This window comes from Prionailurus bengalensis, chromosome B1 (assembly GCF_016509475.1).
Source record: "Prionailurus bengalensis isolate Pbe53 chromosome B1, Fcat_Pben_1.1_paternal_pri, whole genome shotgun sequence".
Lineage (NCBI taxonomy): Eukaryota > Metazoa > Chordata > Mammalia > Carnivora > Felidae > Prionailurus > Prionailurus bengalensis.
Window position 1 is genome coordinate 74,943,010 of NC_057344.1, and position 17,790 is coordinate 74,960,799.

The following is a 17,790-nucleotide window of genomic DNA, read 5'->3' on the forward strand; positions in this document are numbered from 1 at the left end:
TTCACATATGCCAATGATTCTCAACCTTCTCTGCATCTTAGAACTAGGGAGCTTTTGAAAAAAAATATCCCACAGACGAGAAAGGCTTGGGAAACTGGTGGAGTAAGAGGACTCTAGGATCATCCTGTCCCACATTTACAACTAGATATCACTCACATCCTAGTAAATAAACCAGAGACTGATCTGAAGACTCAGAACAAAGTCCACAACTACATGTAGAAAAGCCACATTGGAGAGGTTAAGAAAGGCAGAAACGGGTCTGGAGCTGCCCACAGGAGGGAGGGAGCTGCTGCCACAGAGAGGGGCAAAATGCCAGGCAGCCCGTAAGGGGAAAATGAATTCCTGTAACATCTTGCCTTGAAAACCAGAGGGGCTTAATTCTGTGAGTTTGGACAGCCAGCAGGACTTGGAAGGCTAGAGCTTTAAAAGTCAGCTGGGCCAGCTGGAAGGGAGTGTGTTGGGGGGACTTCTCTAGGAACAAAAGAGCTACCCGGTGCCATTTCCCTCCTCTGCCACCAGCATAAACAGAGCCACCTCCAGGAAGGGATGCTGCATGGATACTTGATACCTAACCTGCTAGCAGTATGTCTCCACAAGTTCTCCAGAGACTCGTCCATTCCAAGCCTGATGGCCTTGATCCTGCACTAAGCACAATTTTTGCTAATGCTGTGGCCCTGCTCCCTGAGCCCTTCTGTGGCCAGGTCCCCCAGAGCCAGCCTGCCTGGGTCTTACTAACATCACAGACAGCAAGCACAGCCCTCAACAGGCAGAGAGTCAGCGCAAATATCTGAACTGAAAGGAAAAGTGACTCAGAGACACTTAAATGCCAGGTTCTGGTGAACAGGGGACACTGCACTCCAGGGCACCTCAGAACCTCTTCATAAAGCCCCTACTCTCAAGAGCAGAAGAGGTAGCTGATTTTCTAACACAGAGAAACAGACATAGAGAGGTAGACAAAGTGAGGAGAAAGAGAAATATATCCCAAATGAAAGAACAGAACAAAATTACAGCAGGAGATCTAAGCGAAACAGAAATGAGTAATATACCTGATACGGAATTTAAAGTCATGATCATAAAGATACTCACTGGACTTTAGAAAAGGGTAGAGGACATCAGAAACCCTTGACAAAGAAATAAAAACTAACACATCAGAGATGAAGAACTCAATAAGTGAAATTAAAAATATACTAGATGGAATAAGCAGGCTACAAGACGCAGAGAAATATTATCAGTGACCTGGATAACAGAGTAATGGAAAGCAATCAAGGTGAACAGGTGAGAGACAAACAACACTGAATAATGACAACAGACTTAGACAACTCAGTGACTCCATCAAGCGTACTAATATTTGCATTATACAGATCCCAGAAGGGAAGGGAGAGAAAGGGAGGCAGAAAATGTATTTGAAGAAGTGACAGCTGAAAACTTCCTGAATATGGGGAGGGAAACAGATATCCATATTCAGGAGGCACAGAGCTCGCCTGACAAATTCAACCAAAGGAGGTCCACACCAAGTGGATATAGTAATTAAAATAGCAAAAAATAGTGATAAAAATTTTTTAAGGTTGCAAAAGAAAAGAAGATAGCTACGTATGTACAAAAAAAAACCCCATAAGGCTATCAACTAATTTTTCAGCAGAAACTTTTCAGGCTAGGAGGAAATGGCATGATGTATTCAAAGTGCTCAAAGGGAAAAATCTGCAGCCAAGAATCCTTTATCCAGCAAGGCTATCATTCAGAATAGAAGGAGAAATAAAGAGTTTCCCAGACAGACAAAAGTTAAAAGAATTCATGACCACTAAACCAGCCCTATAGGAAACGTTATGGAGGACTCTGAGCGAAAAACGAAACCCATAAGTAAGAAAGAGTAAGAAAAACAGAAAGCACAAAAGAAAAAGGAAATTAAGCATATCTGTAAAAAATCAGTCAAGAGAAGCACAAGATAAAACAATGTAAAATATGATACGAAATATCTGAAACATGGAGGGTAGATGAGCAAAGAATGAGTTCAAAATTAAGAGACCATCAAGGGTGCCTGGGTGGCTCAGTCGGTTAAGCGTCTGACCTCACCTCAGGTCATGATCTTGTGGTTTGTGGGTTTGAGCCCTGCAGCGGGCTCTGTGCTGACAGCTCAGAGCCTGGAGCCTGCTTCAGGTTCTGTGTCTCCCTCTTCCTCTCTGCCCCTCCCCCATTCACGTTCTCTCTCTGTCTCTCAAAAATAAATAAACATTTTTTAAAAAATTAAAAAAAAATAGATTAAGACCAAATGTGAGACCTGAAACCATAAAAATCCTAGAAGAGAGCATGATGTCTCTGACATAGGCTGTAGCTACACTGTTCTAGATATGTCTCTGGAGGCAAGGGAAATAAAAGTAAGAATAAACTACTGGGACTACATCAAAATAAAAAGCTTCTGCACAGTGAAGGAAATAATCAATGAAACTAAAAGGCAACCCACAGAATGGGAGAAGATATGTGCAAATGACATATCCGATAAAGGATTAGTATCCAAAATACATAAAAACTTACACAAATCAACACCCCAAAAACCAAATAATCCAATTAAAAAATGGGCAGAAGACATGAACAGAGACTTCTCCAAAGATGTCCAGACAGCCACCAGACAGATGAACTGATGCTCAAAATCACTCATCATCAGGGAAGTACAAATCAAATCAAAACTACAATGAGATACCACCTGACACATGTCAGAATGGCTAAAACCAAAACACAAGAAACAAGTGTTGGTAAGGATGTGAAGAAAAAGAAACCCTCATGTGCAGCTGACAGGAATGCAAACTGGTGCAGCCACTGTGGAAAACAGTATGGAGGTTCCTCAAAAAGTTAAAAATAGAACTACCCTACGATTCAGTAATCGCACTACAGGGTGTTTACCCCCAAAATATGAGAATACTAATTCAAAGGGATACATGCACCCCTATGCTTATAGCAGCATTATCTGCAATAGCCAAATTATGGAAGCAGCCCAAATGTCTAATGATAGATGAATGGATAAAGATGTGGTATATATACATACAATGGATGCAATAAAAAAAGAATGAAATTGAGATTTATAACAACATGAATAGATCTAGAAAGTATGATCCTAAGCAAAATAAATCAGTCACAGAAAGGCAACTACTACATGATTTCACTCAAATGTGTAATGTAAGAAACAAAACAAACGAGCAAAAGAAAAAAAAAAAGACAAACCAAGTAACAGGCTCTCAACTATAGAGAACTGATGGTTACCAGAAGGAGACAGGTGGAGGGATGGGTGAAATAGGTGATGGGGATTAAGGAGTGTACTTGTTGTGATGAGCTCTGGGTGATACATGGATTGTTGAATCATTATATTGTACACAAACATAACACTGTGTGTTAACTATGTTGGATTAAAAGAAAAAAAGAAAACAATTGAAATACCACCATATATCAATGATTTAATGATGGGTCCCAGTAAGTCCCATATGAATAGCCAATAAGTTTTATTTATTTATTTACTTTTTTATGGCACACGTTAGAATCACCTGGTGAGCTTTTAAACATATTTTTTAAAAGTACTGGCCAGGCCACCTGGCTGGCTCAGTTGGAGGATCATGCAACTCTTGATCTTGGGGTTGTGAGTTTGAGCCAAGATTACTTAAATAAAACTTAAAAAAAAAAAAAAATCACCTGCCATAAAAAACCTCACTGATTTGATCATGCTCTAGACTCTAAACAAACATATATGCAAAAAAACTTTAGTAATGGGATAGATCTACAAATCCTTCATTTCTACTTATCATGCAGATTAAAATTACAAGTCAGACACTATTGTATACCTGTTAAAATGGCCAAAATTAGAAAGACTGACAAAATCAAGTGTTGGCAAGTATGTGGGGCAACCAGACTCTTCTGCATTGTTGGTGCAAGTAAAAATCAGTAAAATCACTTTGGAAAACTATTTGGCAGTGCTGTTAGAGTTAAACATATGCCTATCCTATGACTCGGCAATTCCACTCCCAGGAAATATAACCAAGAAATAAAAGTGCATATGTCCATCAAAAAATAGCTGAAAGAATATTCATAGCACCTTTATTCAGAAGAGCTAAAACCTGGAAACAACAAGCTGCCCATCAACAGTAAAACAGATAATAATATAGGCATACAATGGAATACTATACAGCAATGAAATAGAACTACTACTATAAAAAACAGAAAAATAGCTCACAGACATAATGTTGAACAAATAAAGACAGACCTAAAGAGTATACACTACAGGATTAAATTCAAATAAAAATAAATTCAAATAACCAGTAAGTTATGATGATTATAGGCAGAATAGTGGTCACCTTGTGGGCGGAGATGGGATAGGAGTACTAAGACATGACCTTGAAGGTGGGACTTCCAGTTTCTATTTCTGCGTGTAAGGAGCTTGGAAATCACCACGCCATCCTAACAGGTAAAAAGCTGAAGAGACTGAAAAATCAACAACTCTGCTTGGATTTTTAAGAGCGAGGAAGACTGCTGGAGAAGGTCACTGAACAGACATGATGACAGCCAGCTGACCCATGAACTGGACCCAGGCTGTTGGAGGCTCCTCACCCTCTTCTCTGTCCTTGGAATGTGGGTTCCACTTGCCTTTTATGCTACAGAGGCTCCTCCAAGGACATAGCCTTGAGACAGTAAAGTGGTGTTTAAAACAGCTGCACGGTGTACATGTGACAGAACCCAGTTAAGGCCTCTGCATAAACTTAAGATTTGGCAGGTGGGTACAGGGATCCATTCATCTTGTTGCCACTCAAGACAAGCGTCTCGTACCTAAGTTCCCTTAGCTTATTAAAACTGACACCTACTGACCTGGAGTGGCCTGCCTCTTTCTTCAGTTTCTCCCTGCCCTCCAGGTATTTGGGGGGCAGGGGGAGAATTCCAGACTACACCAGGGAAGCTTCTGAGAGGGATGCAAACCAGCAAAGACACAGGGCAAAGTGCTGCCTCCAAAACTGGAGAGACAGATAGGTGAATACAGAGAGTCAAGGCTTAGCAGAGCAAAAACTCACTAGTAGAAATCATCTTGGGAACCAGTGCTGGGGTAGGAAAAGCTGAACTGTAATCAACAAATGACTGGAAGCTCACTGTGGAAAACTCTGAAAGTTAAAACTGCAGGGGTACTCTGTCATAAGGAGGGCCCCACAGTATTCTGAGTTTTACCTCCAAAAGCTGGACGAGGTTACCACAGTAAATATGGGAGAAAAATCCCCTCATCCTTTCGGTAGAGAAAGGAGATATGAACCATTTTGAAATACATCAGACCACTCTGCTCTTCTTAAAAAGGCCTACCCTCAGGGGAAACCAGAACCTAACCTGCTTGGGTATAATCAGCCCCTAAGTGACCTCAGGAAGAGAAATAAACAAATCCAGCACACTCTAGCTATCATGTCTCACCCAGGCAGGGGAGAGAAAAACTGAGAAACACTTAGGAAGTTTACCGTCTGGAGGCACAGGCTCACTAAAAAAACTGAGACCTAATCATAAGACTATATAATGCTTCCTTTCTCCCATATCCTACCACCACATTGCTCAAGGCCTGTTTATAGCAGTTCCTTTTACATCATGTCTGGTTATCAAGAAAAAAATTGTTAAGGCCTACCAAAAGGCAAAATCACAACTTGAAGAAACAGAGCAAGCATCACAACCAGATATGGCAAGGATGTTGGAAATATCAGACTGGGTATTTAAAACAACTATGACTGGGGCGCCTGGGTGGCGCAGTCGGTTAAGTGTCCGACTTCAGCCAGGTCACTATCTCGCGGTCCGGGAGTTCGAGCCCCGCGTCGGGCTCTGGGCTGATGGCTCAGAGCCTGGAGCCTGTTTCCGATTCTGTGTCTCCCTCTCTCTCTGCCCCTCCCCCGTTCATGCTCTGTCTCTCTCTGTCCCAAAAATAAATAAACGTTGAAAAAAAAATTTAAAACAACTATGATTAATATGCTAAGGGCTATAATGGATGAAGTAGCACGCATGAACAGATGGGCAATGTAAGCAGATAAAGAAGTCGTAGGAAAGAACCAAAAAGAAATGCTAGAGATCAAAATCATTGTAATGGAAATGAAGAGCCAGAAACGGGCTTATTTTACTATCTAATGACCTTGGAGTAGGCAAATATTTCTTAGGACACTAAAACCATAAAAAATAAAAAAGAAACACTGATAACCTGGACTTCATCAAAATTAAAAATTTGTCTTCAGTATCCAAATTCTACAAAGAACTTATCCAACTCAACGCCCAAAAAACAAATAATCCAGTGAAGGAATGGGCAAAAGACATGAATAGACACTTCTCCAAAGAAGACATCTAGATGGGCAACCGACATATGAAAAAAATGCTCAACATCACTCATCATCAGGGAAATACAAATCAAAACCACAATGAGATACCACCTTACACCTGTCAGAATGGCTAACATTAACTCAGGCAACAACACGTGTTGGCGAGGATGCGGAGAAAGAAGATCTCTTTTGCATTGTTGGTGGCAATGCAAGCTGGTACAGCCACTCTGGAAAACAGTATGGAGGTTTCTCAAAAAACTAAAAATAGAACTACCCTATGACCCAGTAATTGCACTACTAGGCATTTATCCAAGGGATACAGGTGTGCTGTTTCGAAGGGACACATGCACCCCCATGTTTATAGCAGCACTTATCAACAATAGCCAAAGTATGGAAAGAGCCCAAATGTCCCTCGATGGATGAATGGATAAAGAAGATGTGGTGTGTGTGTGTGTATCTATCTATCTATCTATCTATCTATCTATCTATCTATCTATCTATCTATATACACAACGGAGTATTACTCGGCAATCAAAAAGAATGAAATCTTGCCATTTGCAACTACGTAGATGGAACTGGAGGGTATTATGCTAAGTGAAATTAGTCAGAGAAAGACAAAAATCATATGACTTCACTCATATGAGGACTTTAAGAGACAAAACAGATGAACATAAGGGAAGGGAAACAATATAAAAATGGGGAGGGGGACAAAACAAAAGTGACTCATAAATATGGAGAACAAACAGAGGGTTACTGGAGGGGTTGTGGGAGGGGGGATGGGCCAACTGGGTAAGGGGCATTAAGGAATCCACTGAAATCATTGCTTCACTATATATTAACTAATTTGTATGTAAATTCTAAAAAATAAAAAATAAAGTTAAAAAAAATTTGTCTTCAAAAGAAAACATTAAAAAAATGAAAAGGCAAGCCACGGACGGGATGAGAACAGACATAATTTATGTATCTGACAAATGCCTAGTATTCAAAATATGTAAAAAAAAAAAATATATATATATATATATATATATAAATGAGTCTTACAATTTAGTAATACGAAGACCAATAGCTCAAAATATGGCCAAACTTCTAACAGGCACTTCACAAAAGAAAATATATGAAACATCACTAATCATCAAGGAAATGCAATTTAAAACTACAATAAGGGGCGACTAGGTGGCTTAGTTGGTTGGGTGTCCGACTCTTGATTTTGGCTCAGGTCTTGACCCCAGGGTCAGGGTCACGGGATAGAGCCCTGCATCAGGCTCCTCGCTTAGTGTGGAGTCTGCTTGGGATTCTCTCTCTCTCTCTGCCCCTCCTCCACTCGCTCTCACATACACACGTGCATACACGCTCTCTCTCCCTTTCTCTCTCTCTAAAAAACAAATAAACCAATAAAACTATAATAAGATACTACTAAATACCTACTATTATGGGCTGAAGTTTAAGAAGACTGACAGGTGTTGGTAGAGTAGCTGTAATCTGTATACAATGCTGGAGGGAATGTAAAAAAGTACTTCACTTGGAGAAATGTTTAACAAATTCGTATAAAAGTAAAAACACACTTGACCATATGACTCTAATCATTCACCACAGAAATTAAACATCCAGAAGAGACTTTTATGAGCATATTCATAAGGGCCCCAAACTAGAAAAAAATGTCCATCAACAGGTTACAGATAAACAAATTGTGGTATATACATATAATGGTATATTCCTCAGCAATAAAAAGGAATGAATTCCTGATGTATGCAGTAACTGTTGATTAATCTCAAAACATTATGCTGAGCCAAAAAAAGCCAGACACAAAAGAATAAATACCAAATGATTCCATTTATATAGGAGTTAAGAACATACTAATCTATAATGACAGATCAGCTGTTGCCTTGGGAGAAGGGTAGGAGAGGGGAGGACTGACTTCAAAGGGACATGGAAACTTGAGGATGATGGAAACATTCTGTATCTTGATTACAATTATGGTTTCCCAAGTTTATACATTCATCAAAACTCATCAGACTCATCAGACTGCATATTTACAATGGGTGCATTTTATTATACAGAAATTTTATCTCAATAAACTGTTGATTTTCTTTTTCAAAGAAAGAGTAAAATTCCATTCTATCATGCCTAATGGTAGAGGATCCATTTCTCCTGTTAGCCCCAAATCCACCCAGAGAGCCCAAGCTGGTGGGGAGGTTTGTGGCCTTATCATAGTACCCACTTATAAGGACTGACTCACAGCTCTACAACCTAATAGCAAATAAGTTTGTCATTTTCCAAAATATGTCTCCATGACAAAAATGTATTAGACCAATACCCTCTCACTATAAAAATCACTCCCGAGTCCTAAGTGTCATTTACGGATTTATGGTCCCGTTTTAAGCCAGTCTGAACATCGTAAGCACTTGCTTTCTAAGAGAATATCTAATAAATGGCAGAAGATTAAAAAAAAAATCCCTCTGTTTCTCAGATCTAGTGTCCCTCCTTCTAGATCTTTTAAATCAGCAATAGGGGCAATAACCAGTTTGCCAAATCAGACTTTAGTCAAGTATTGTATATATCTCATTCATTTGGCTGCCCAGCCACAGCCTGCTTCCAATGTTGGGGAAAGCCTCCACGTGATAAGGCTGGTGAAAGGGAGAGCCTGTGTCTTCTTATATAAAAACTCAAAATACCAGACAATCAAGCAAATATCTGGATCCAGATTACTTGGGTTCAATCCCTGGCTCCTCCACATACTAGCTATGTAACCTTAAGCAAATTTCTGAAGTTCTCCTTCCTCATTTGTAAAATGATAATAGTACCTACTTTGTAGCACTGCTGTGAGAATAAAATGAAATAAATATAAAGTACTTAGAAGAGTGCCTGGCATACAAGAAGTGCCATAGAAGTTATTATTTATTTCCCAAGCTCTGCTGGCACTGCCATAAACCTAGGTTCTGTCAAATCGAAGGCAAATGACCCAGACCTGGAATCAGAAACCAGTAATAAAAAGAAAGAGGGACAACAGGAACTCACTCTGGAGCAGCCGTAACTTGCAAGATCAAACTCTGGGTCAGCAGAGGCCAAAGCACTCGTGGCAGCATCCAGGCACCATAGCTAGAGGTACTGGCAGTGCAAGCTGCTGTCTGTTGCTAGGCAATGGCAGAGCACTGGTACCCTCACTAAAACAGTGCTGGACCATGATTTTGGGCATAGTCCTAGGCACAAAGCCTGGAGTCTGATTTGTCAATCTTTCTGACAATTCTGTAAGCTACCTCATGTCCTCTTAGTAAATGTCTTTTCCATCTAAGTGAGTTGGAGTTGGTTTCATTGCTCGCAACGTAAGACCCTGACATCAGACCTGCATAAGTGAATAATGGAAAATGGTCTTAGAATATCTTTGTGAATGTTTCTGAGTATCAAGTGAAAACTATGAAATGGTCTAGAAAGTTTTCAGAATGTTACAATGCTATGAAACTTGTTTGATAGCCATGGCTCCCTAATCTAATACAACAATAGTAACTGAAAACCTGATCTTTATTGACTACTTTCTATGTGCCAGGTACTGTGCTAAGCACCTCACATTAATTATTTCATTTAACCTTCACAGGTGCCCTGGGAGGTAGAGGAGACTTTCCCAATTTTACAGATGAGGAAACTGAGGACTAGGAAACTTAAGGAATTTAAATAACGTATCCTCTTGTGTACAGAGCCCACAAGAATATTAAGAGCTAACATTTAATGAGCACTTACCATGTGTCAGGCATTATTGTGTTTTTGTTATATTATGTGTGTTGTGTGTGTTATATTATTATATTAACTGATTTAGTTCTAATTGTTCTATGTGCATTATCTCATTCAACCCCACAACTCTCTAATATAGGTTCCATTATTATTCCTGTTTTACAGGTAAGAAAACAGAAAGATTAAGAAATTTGGTTCGTAACATGCAGCTAGCAAGTGATGAACTGGGATTCAAATCTGGCTTTAAGAACTTCATTTTCAACCTCTACATTACACTACCTTTCCAAAGGTGACTGAAATACATCATTGGGCCATGCCAACCAATGTATATGCATTCAGGTTTTTATGTGGGTCAAACCTACTGCTTTCTTAATGTTGACAACTTGTACTGTTGTTTCTTCTATTTCCGTATCATCATGCACAGCTAAAGAGTAGCACTGTCTTTACCTGACCCTCATTTCCAACAACTGAAGAATGAATGAAGCATCAGCCTCCAATTACATCATTAGCACTGTCTTTTGCTAACACCAGAGCCCTAGAGACAGCTGTACCCCGGAACTTCCTACTCCTCACTGTGGGCAAATGCAGAATTACGCTAGGACATCTGTGAATCAAGAGGTTCAGGATACCAAGTCTGTTACTGCAAATGGCGTCAACTGCCAGAAAATACGTATGTGTTATCAATGATCCTGATAACTCAATGGTTCTCAACCAGGCTGAATTGCACACCCCCTCCCCAAATATTTAGCAATGTCTGGAGACATTTCTGGTTCTTATAGTGAGGATAGTGTGCTACTGGCATCCTGAAGGGACAGGACAGGGATGTTGCTAGACATCCTACAATGCACAGGATAATCCCCCACAATAAAAAATCATCCAGCCAAATATGTCACAGTGTCAAGGATGAAAGACTCTATAAACAGCTTGATGCTATAAACTGCTTCATACACTAGTCTTAATACTTACTCACTTTAATGTCATAGAAATAACCCATTCCAAAGCATGAGACCAACTGCACTGGGGGGAGAATTACTCCCCCCATGCCCTCCTTTGCTGAACCACTTAACACTGTCCATCATTCCAGCAAACGTTTTCAACACCATAAGAGCTATAACATGACTCATAAAACTGCTTACTGTCTGACCCCTACCTATTCCTCCAGCTGCTTCTCATACCATTCTCTCCTCTATCTCCAACTTGGCCAATTAGGCAACCAAATAACTTCATCTTCACACTCAGGATGCACAACAACTCTTCTCCCTGTCAATTCAACTTTCAGTCTATGACCTCTTCTGTGGTTACCGAAAACCTAGACTAAAAGAAAAAAAGCTCCTCATGTAATTTTTTCTGGTACAACTTATGTTTTTCAAATTCTAAAAATATACCTTGACACTAACATTTAAAAAGGCCTTACAAATGATAGTCAACATTTATAGGTGAAAACCCTATGGAAAATAAAAGATACAACATAAACCAAAATTCACCCAGACTAAAAATCTAGCTTAAGTTTTTTTTTTAATGTTTATTATTTTTAAAAGAAATAAACAGCATGAGTGGGGGAGGGGCAGAGATAGAGGGAGACACAAAATCCGAAGCAGGCTCCAGGCTCTGAGCTGTCAGCACAGAGCCCGACACGGGGCTTGATCCCATGAACTCCAAGATCATGACCTGTGCTGAAGTATGACGCTTAGCTGACTGAGCCACTCAGGCACCCCGAAAATCTACCTTTTAATAAGGAAAGAGAAGGCATACTGGAAATACAATAAATTGTTGTTATCAATTTATTACCTTATTAATGGTAAAGCCTAATTTCTACAATGCTTAGAAACAAGGTAGAAACTTTCTAAAAAAGATGTAAAAGAACTTGTCTTAGCCTTAGCTTCTGGAACTATACAAGGCACTGTATCTTCTAAAACACACACATTTAACATTGGTTTTTATTCCAATTGACCACTGAACAAGCAAAAATAAAGTGATATAGTAATAAGCGTAAAGCTTTTCCAATTCTTTATTAAATCTATTATTTAAAAAAGTTATTCGTGGGGCGCCTGGGTGGCGCAGTCGGTTAAGCGTCCGACTTCAGCCAGGTCACAATCTCGCGGTCCGTGAGTTCGAGCCCCGCGTCGGGCTCTGGGCTGATGGCTCAGAGCCTGGAGCCTGTTTCCGATTCTGTGTCTCCCTCTCTCTCTGCCCCTCCCCCGTTCATGCTCTGTCTCTCTCTGTCCCAAAAATAAATAAAAAACGTTGAAAAAAAAATTAAAAAAAAAAAAAAGTTATTCGAAAATTCATTAAAAAGTACTGTGAAATATTTTCAGTGCTCAGATCACTGGATGCATATATTTAGTAGACATGTTGTTCAATCACGTAGCTATAGTTTCTTCTAATTTAAAAGACTAACTTCTTAATTTCAATCAATTTGAGACAAAAGAGCAATGAAAAAAGTAAACAGTGTGAAAGAAGAAAAAGTAGCCATAAATATTTAACTCTAATTGTTCTAGTTATGGCTTCAGACAATGAAGGTCGCAGTGTTTACTGGGGTAATTATGCATGTCAAGAGAGACCATACTTTGTTCCAGTACCAAAAAGCACAAATGCCTTCTGTGTTAGATGAAATTATTTACATTTTTGTTTGCCTACAAAAAGAGAAAGCAATTATATTAAACTCATAATTCAAAGTCTTTGAAATTTCCTTCTGTATTAGTAAAAATATGACCTTCTTTTAAAAATGATTAATGTATTTATTATAAAGTGTTAACATAGTTCAAAAATATTAGGTGAATAAATCTCCTGCATGAAGTTTCACGAGAACTACCCAACATATCAGGAAACGTGGACATAAGGACCAGCTTTGCCCCTTTTTATAAGTTTATAAATATTCCTAAGTTTCAATTTCCTCCTCATAAAATGAGATTATTAACCTCACCTATGTACCATAAGAATCAAATATGAAATTGCTTTGAAAACTGAAAATGCTATTTTATATAAAGATGTCATAATTATAGCACATTGGTTTCAGCTCGGCTCCAACAAGATGAATACCGGAATAGGTCCATCAACACTAATACCTGCCAGCACATCTCCCCTTGCTAACTACACTTTTCTAAACAGACCAATATCAAGACAGTTGAAATGGAATCCAGATGTTAATGTTTGTAACCTTTTTCTTTTTTATTTTGTTCTATCTCAGAGATTTCATGGTTTTTCAACGTTTATTTATTTTTGGGACAGAGAGAGACAGAGCATGAACGGGGGAGGGGCAGAGAGAGAGGGAGACACAGAATCGGAAACAGGCTCCAGGCTCTGAGCCATCAGCCCAGAGCCCGACGCGGGGCTCGAACTCACGGACCGCGAGATTGTGACCTGGCTGAAGTCGGACGCTTAACCAACTGCGCCACCCAGGCGCCCCGAGATTTCATGGTTTTAGAGGGAATATGACCCTCAAACCTATGATAAAAGGATGGATAAAGCAAATGTGGTAAAATCCAGATAATTACTGAATCTGGATGATGAATATAAGGGAATTCATTTACTATTTAACCTTTACTTCATATGTTGCAAGTTTTCCTTAAAAAAAATGCTTTTATATATTAGTATCAATACCTAATTTGTCTTATATTTTCAACCAGGTGCTACCTGAACACTGCATTTCAAACCTTCCCCCAACTTTCTCATCTCCTGTCATTCTCTTTTCTACATCAAGCCAATCTCAGCTGCCAGCCACCACTTGAACCACATTTCCTCCCACTCTTTCCCCACTGACACTCAGTTTCAGCCACAAAGCCCTCACCACTGTCCCTCAAACACATCAATCTTATTTTTGCCCTTCTTTCCTCTCTCTGGAAAGTTCATACTTCCAGATTTTCACGCGATTCTCCTTCACCTCATTCAGGTTTCTGCTTAAACATCATCTAAGAAAGGCCTTCCCTGACCAACTAATGCAAATTCAGTTTTCATCACTCATTAGCCCTTTAGCCTGCTTTATAGCAGTAAAGACTATATTAAATTATAAAATTATTTATGCGTATGTTTAACACGCCTGTCTCCCTCCCCATTATGTTTACAACATAAAAGCTGTCCTCTTGACACTCAAGATCCTTCCATGACCTGGACCATCTTTTTTCCACCAATTATGTTTACCCTATTAAATCAAACTTAATTATTCACACTTCCACATACATGTCTCTCAATCTCCTTTCTCTATGCCTTTGCTCAAGCAGTGATCATCATCACTCATATGCTCAAATTTTACCCACACTATAAAACTAAAACTCAGTTCAAAATGCCACTTGTGTTGATATTCCTGGCTGATACTCCTCTGAACTGCCAAAATTCTTTATTTGTACCACTCTACAGGCATTATTATTCTACATTTTATTTATTTTAAATTTCCTCTATTAATCAACATGTACCTAGAATGCAGGATCTCTATTTCCTTTTTAGACCTCCGAGTTACTTATGTAAAAGAAAAATGCAATTATTTGTGTATGTTTTCTGGGTATTAGAAACTGGTATATGTATTAGTGTTACTATATTGAAGGGCAGACAGAAAAAGAGTAATTCTGGCAATAATCCTAGAACACACTAATAAATACCTAACAGAACTATTTTTCTTTTCTTTCCTTTTTTGTTGTTAAAAATACATCTTATTTGCTTGTTTTCCTAATATCCTTGCTTCTACCTTTAAGTAATTTTCCCCTTATTTAGTTTCTTAAATTTACTTCTATTTTTCACTTTAATTAACTTGAGTTCAAATCACAGCTCTGTTCCTCATTAGCTGTATAAGCCTTTTCAGGTCTTTGTTGCCTAAATCTGTAAAATGAGGGAGAAAACCTCAACTGCAAACAGGGTTATTATGGTATTAAATGAAATCATAAATACGTAAAACGCCGTACGGTATCTGGCACCACCAGACTCTCAGTGAATGGTGCCTACAGATAGAGAAGCAGCAGTTTAAACACATTTCCAGGTATAAAGTTTAAATATTAAAAACGCAAAGAACGAAATCCACTTTCATCTGCTCTAATCAAGACTGGACTAGGGTACAAAGCAAGCCAACCCCATGTTTTCTTCTCCTTTTTTAACTAAAAAAGAAAAAAGCTAATGTCACTTAAAAAAAAATCACATGTAGAAGAAGAAAGCATTTTTATGATCACTGATGAGCATCCTGGATTCCTCGGTGAGCGAGCCTGAGCAAGGCGATTCACCTTACAGAACCTAAATGAACTTTATGTCTCTTCTTGTCCAGGGTTGACAATGCTTTTGGCTCAGTTCAAAAAGCTGGAGTTTTTCCCTTGTTTTTTTGTTTTGCCTTTGAAGAAATAAAAACTATCACCCATGTCATCATATTCTATTCCTAAGAAACAAGTATTAATGTATCATTTATAGCAGTGGAGTAAAAATTAATTCATTCACCAAACTGACCACCAGTGATGTGCTAAGCTTGAAGATTAGTCTGAATTACTGAAAAGTCTGATACATAGAACATTTAAGAAGTTCACAGCCATAATACACATAGCAATATATTAAAAGAAAACTTTTAAAAAAAATGTTTATTTTGAAAGAGAGAGAAAGATCGAACAGAGTGGAGAAAGAGGGAGAGAGAGAATCCCAAGCAGGCTCCATGCTCAGCATGGATCTCACAACCATGAGATCATGACCTGAGCCAAAATCTGGATGCTTTAACAACTGAGCCACCCCACAAGAAAAATTCTTGTAAGCAAATCTGACCCCTGAAAATGTTTTCATCATGGACTTTGGAAAAAAAAAAGGTTCAAGTCAGTATTATACTAATAAAGGAGGAATTAAAAATATTTATTTATTTTGAGAAAGAGAGGGAATTTGCAAGTGGAGAGGGACAGAGAGAGAGGAGGAAGATAATCCCACTGACAGTGCGGAGCCTGCCGCTTAACCGACTGAGCCACCCAGGCGCCCCTAAAAGGGGAATTTTAAACCCCAAATAAACCCCTAAATCCTACACTGGTGAACTCTAAACTCAGTACTTTTAAATTAAATTTGGACATAAATTCAGACTATACTCACACACCTGATCTTTTTAAAAAAAATTACAACATTCCCTGTGAAGAGTGCACAATGGGTATGGCTAAAAATGCAGGGAATGCTTAACATGGATTTTAATGTTAATATATACTAAATTTTCAGAACAATTACATGGCAGTGGTTTCCTTCAGATCACTGTCATCCAGGATTAACTCTCTATTAGGCAAGAAATTTCTAGCTTAGCATCTATGTGAGTGACATTCACATAGACGAAATTCACAGTGGTAAACCACAAACACAACACTTTCATTTTTTATGAATCCTGTTATTGGCTGGGCTGCCAATCCTTCCTGTAGTTCACATGCATGAAACCTCCTCTGATCATCTCTCAACAGTATAGATTCTGAGATCTGATCATAAAAATCAAATCCATGAGTTAAGATAAATACAGTATACATAATTTCCTAGTTTCTCTGAACTAAACGCAATTAAAACATTGCTTTCACAAATAGTAAATAGCCAAACTATTTTAAATCACAAAGAATCTTGAATCCTCCCCTAGATAACACATATTTTGCCAACCAGAACTCATCTTTGACTTTTGGACTAAAAGTAAAGTATCTAGTTCTAAATCCTACATTAAAGCTTTCACACAGACTCACAGTATCTTGGCTTGGTTGAAGACATACTACATCTAGCATTGTGCACATATACTGATGGCAAATTGGTTCAGACTCCATGAAGTGTTCCGGGCTTGCCAATTCCTCTGAGTCAGTCACTATCTCTTTGAAAGTTAAGTATGTTTAACAAATAAATAGGGAAAACAATAGTTCTTTTTTTTTTTTTTTTTAATTTTTTTTTTTCAACGTTTATTTATTTTTGGGACAGAGAGAGACAGAGCATGAACGGGGGAGGGGCAGAGAGAGAGAGGGAGACACAGAATTGGAAACAGGCTCCAGGCTCTGAGCCATCAGCCCAGAGCCTGACACGGGGCTCGAACTCCCGGACCGCGAGATCGTGACCTGCCTGAAGTCGGACGCTTAACCGACTGCGCCACCCAGGCGCCCCGACAATACTTGTTCTAATACCTAACTGAATGATACCAAATTGTTCTAACGTTCAAAATGGGACAATATAAAAGTGCTACTCTGTAAATCATCAAACACTATAAACCTGAAGGTTTTACTAGTATTAGGTATTCAAAAAACATCTGATAACTTGAATTCAATATAAAACTAACTTTTTCATATCTCTTTCCTTAATCTAATGAGCTAGTGGTTCACTGAACCATCAAAGTGGTTAGAATCATTTGTAGAACTTCCAAAAAGAAACAAAAACAAAAAAATCCCACATGCCGGTTGTCTTATCACTATAGATTCACATTCAGTGAGTCAAAAGTTAAGTCCAGAACTCAGGTTTTTGGTTTTTTTTAACTCTACACTTGGATTCTAATGCGTACCTAACTAAAGAGAGTATACAGGAGTAGACAAGCTCAAATATGAACCTATTACTGTATTATTTCAACAGAAATCTCATTTCATATTTATAGTAAAAGCTATAGTTTGGGGCGCTTGGGTGGCTCAGTTCGTTGAGCATCCAACTCCCAATTTCAGCTTAAGTCATGATCCCAGGGTCGTGGGTTTGAAACCCCGTGTCAGGCTCCGTGCTGAGCGTGAACTCTCTCTCTCTCCCCCTCCGCCCCTCTCCCACTCATGTGCTCACTCTAAAAAAATTAAAAAAATAAAAAATAAACAACTATAGT

The 17,790-nt window shown here is 38.8% G+C and overlaps 1 protein-coding gene across 15 annotated transcripts in view; it reads right to left on the reverse strand.

Annotated features, from left to right (window-relative positions):
* The window catches only part of ARFIP1 (ADP ribosylation factor interacting protein 1), a 134,703-nt gene that overhangs the window by 101,782 nt on the left and 15,131 nt on the right, over positions 1-17,790 (reverse strand). The window lies entirely within an intron of this gene.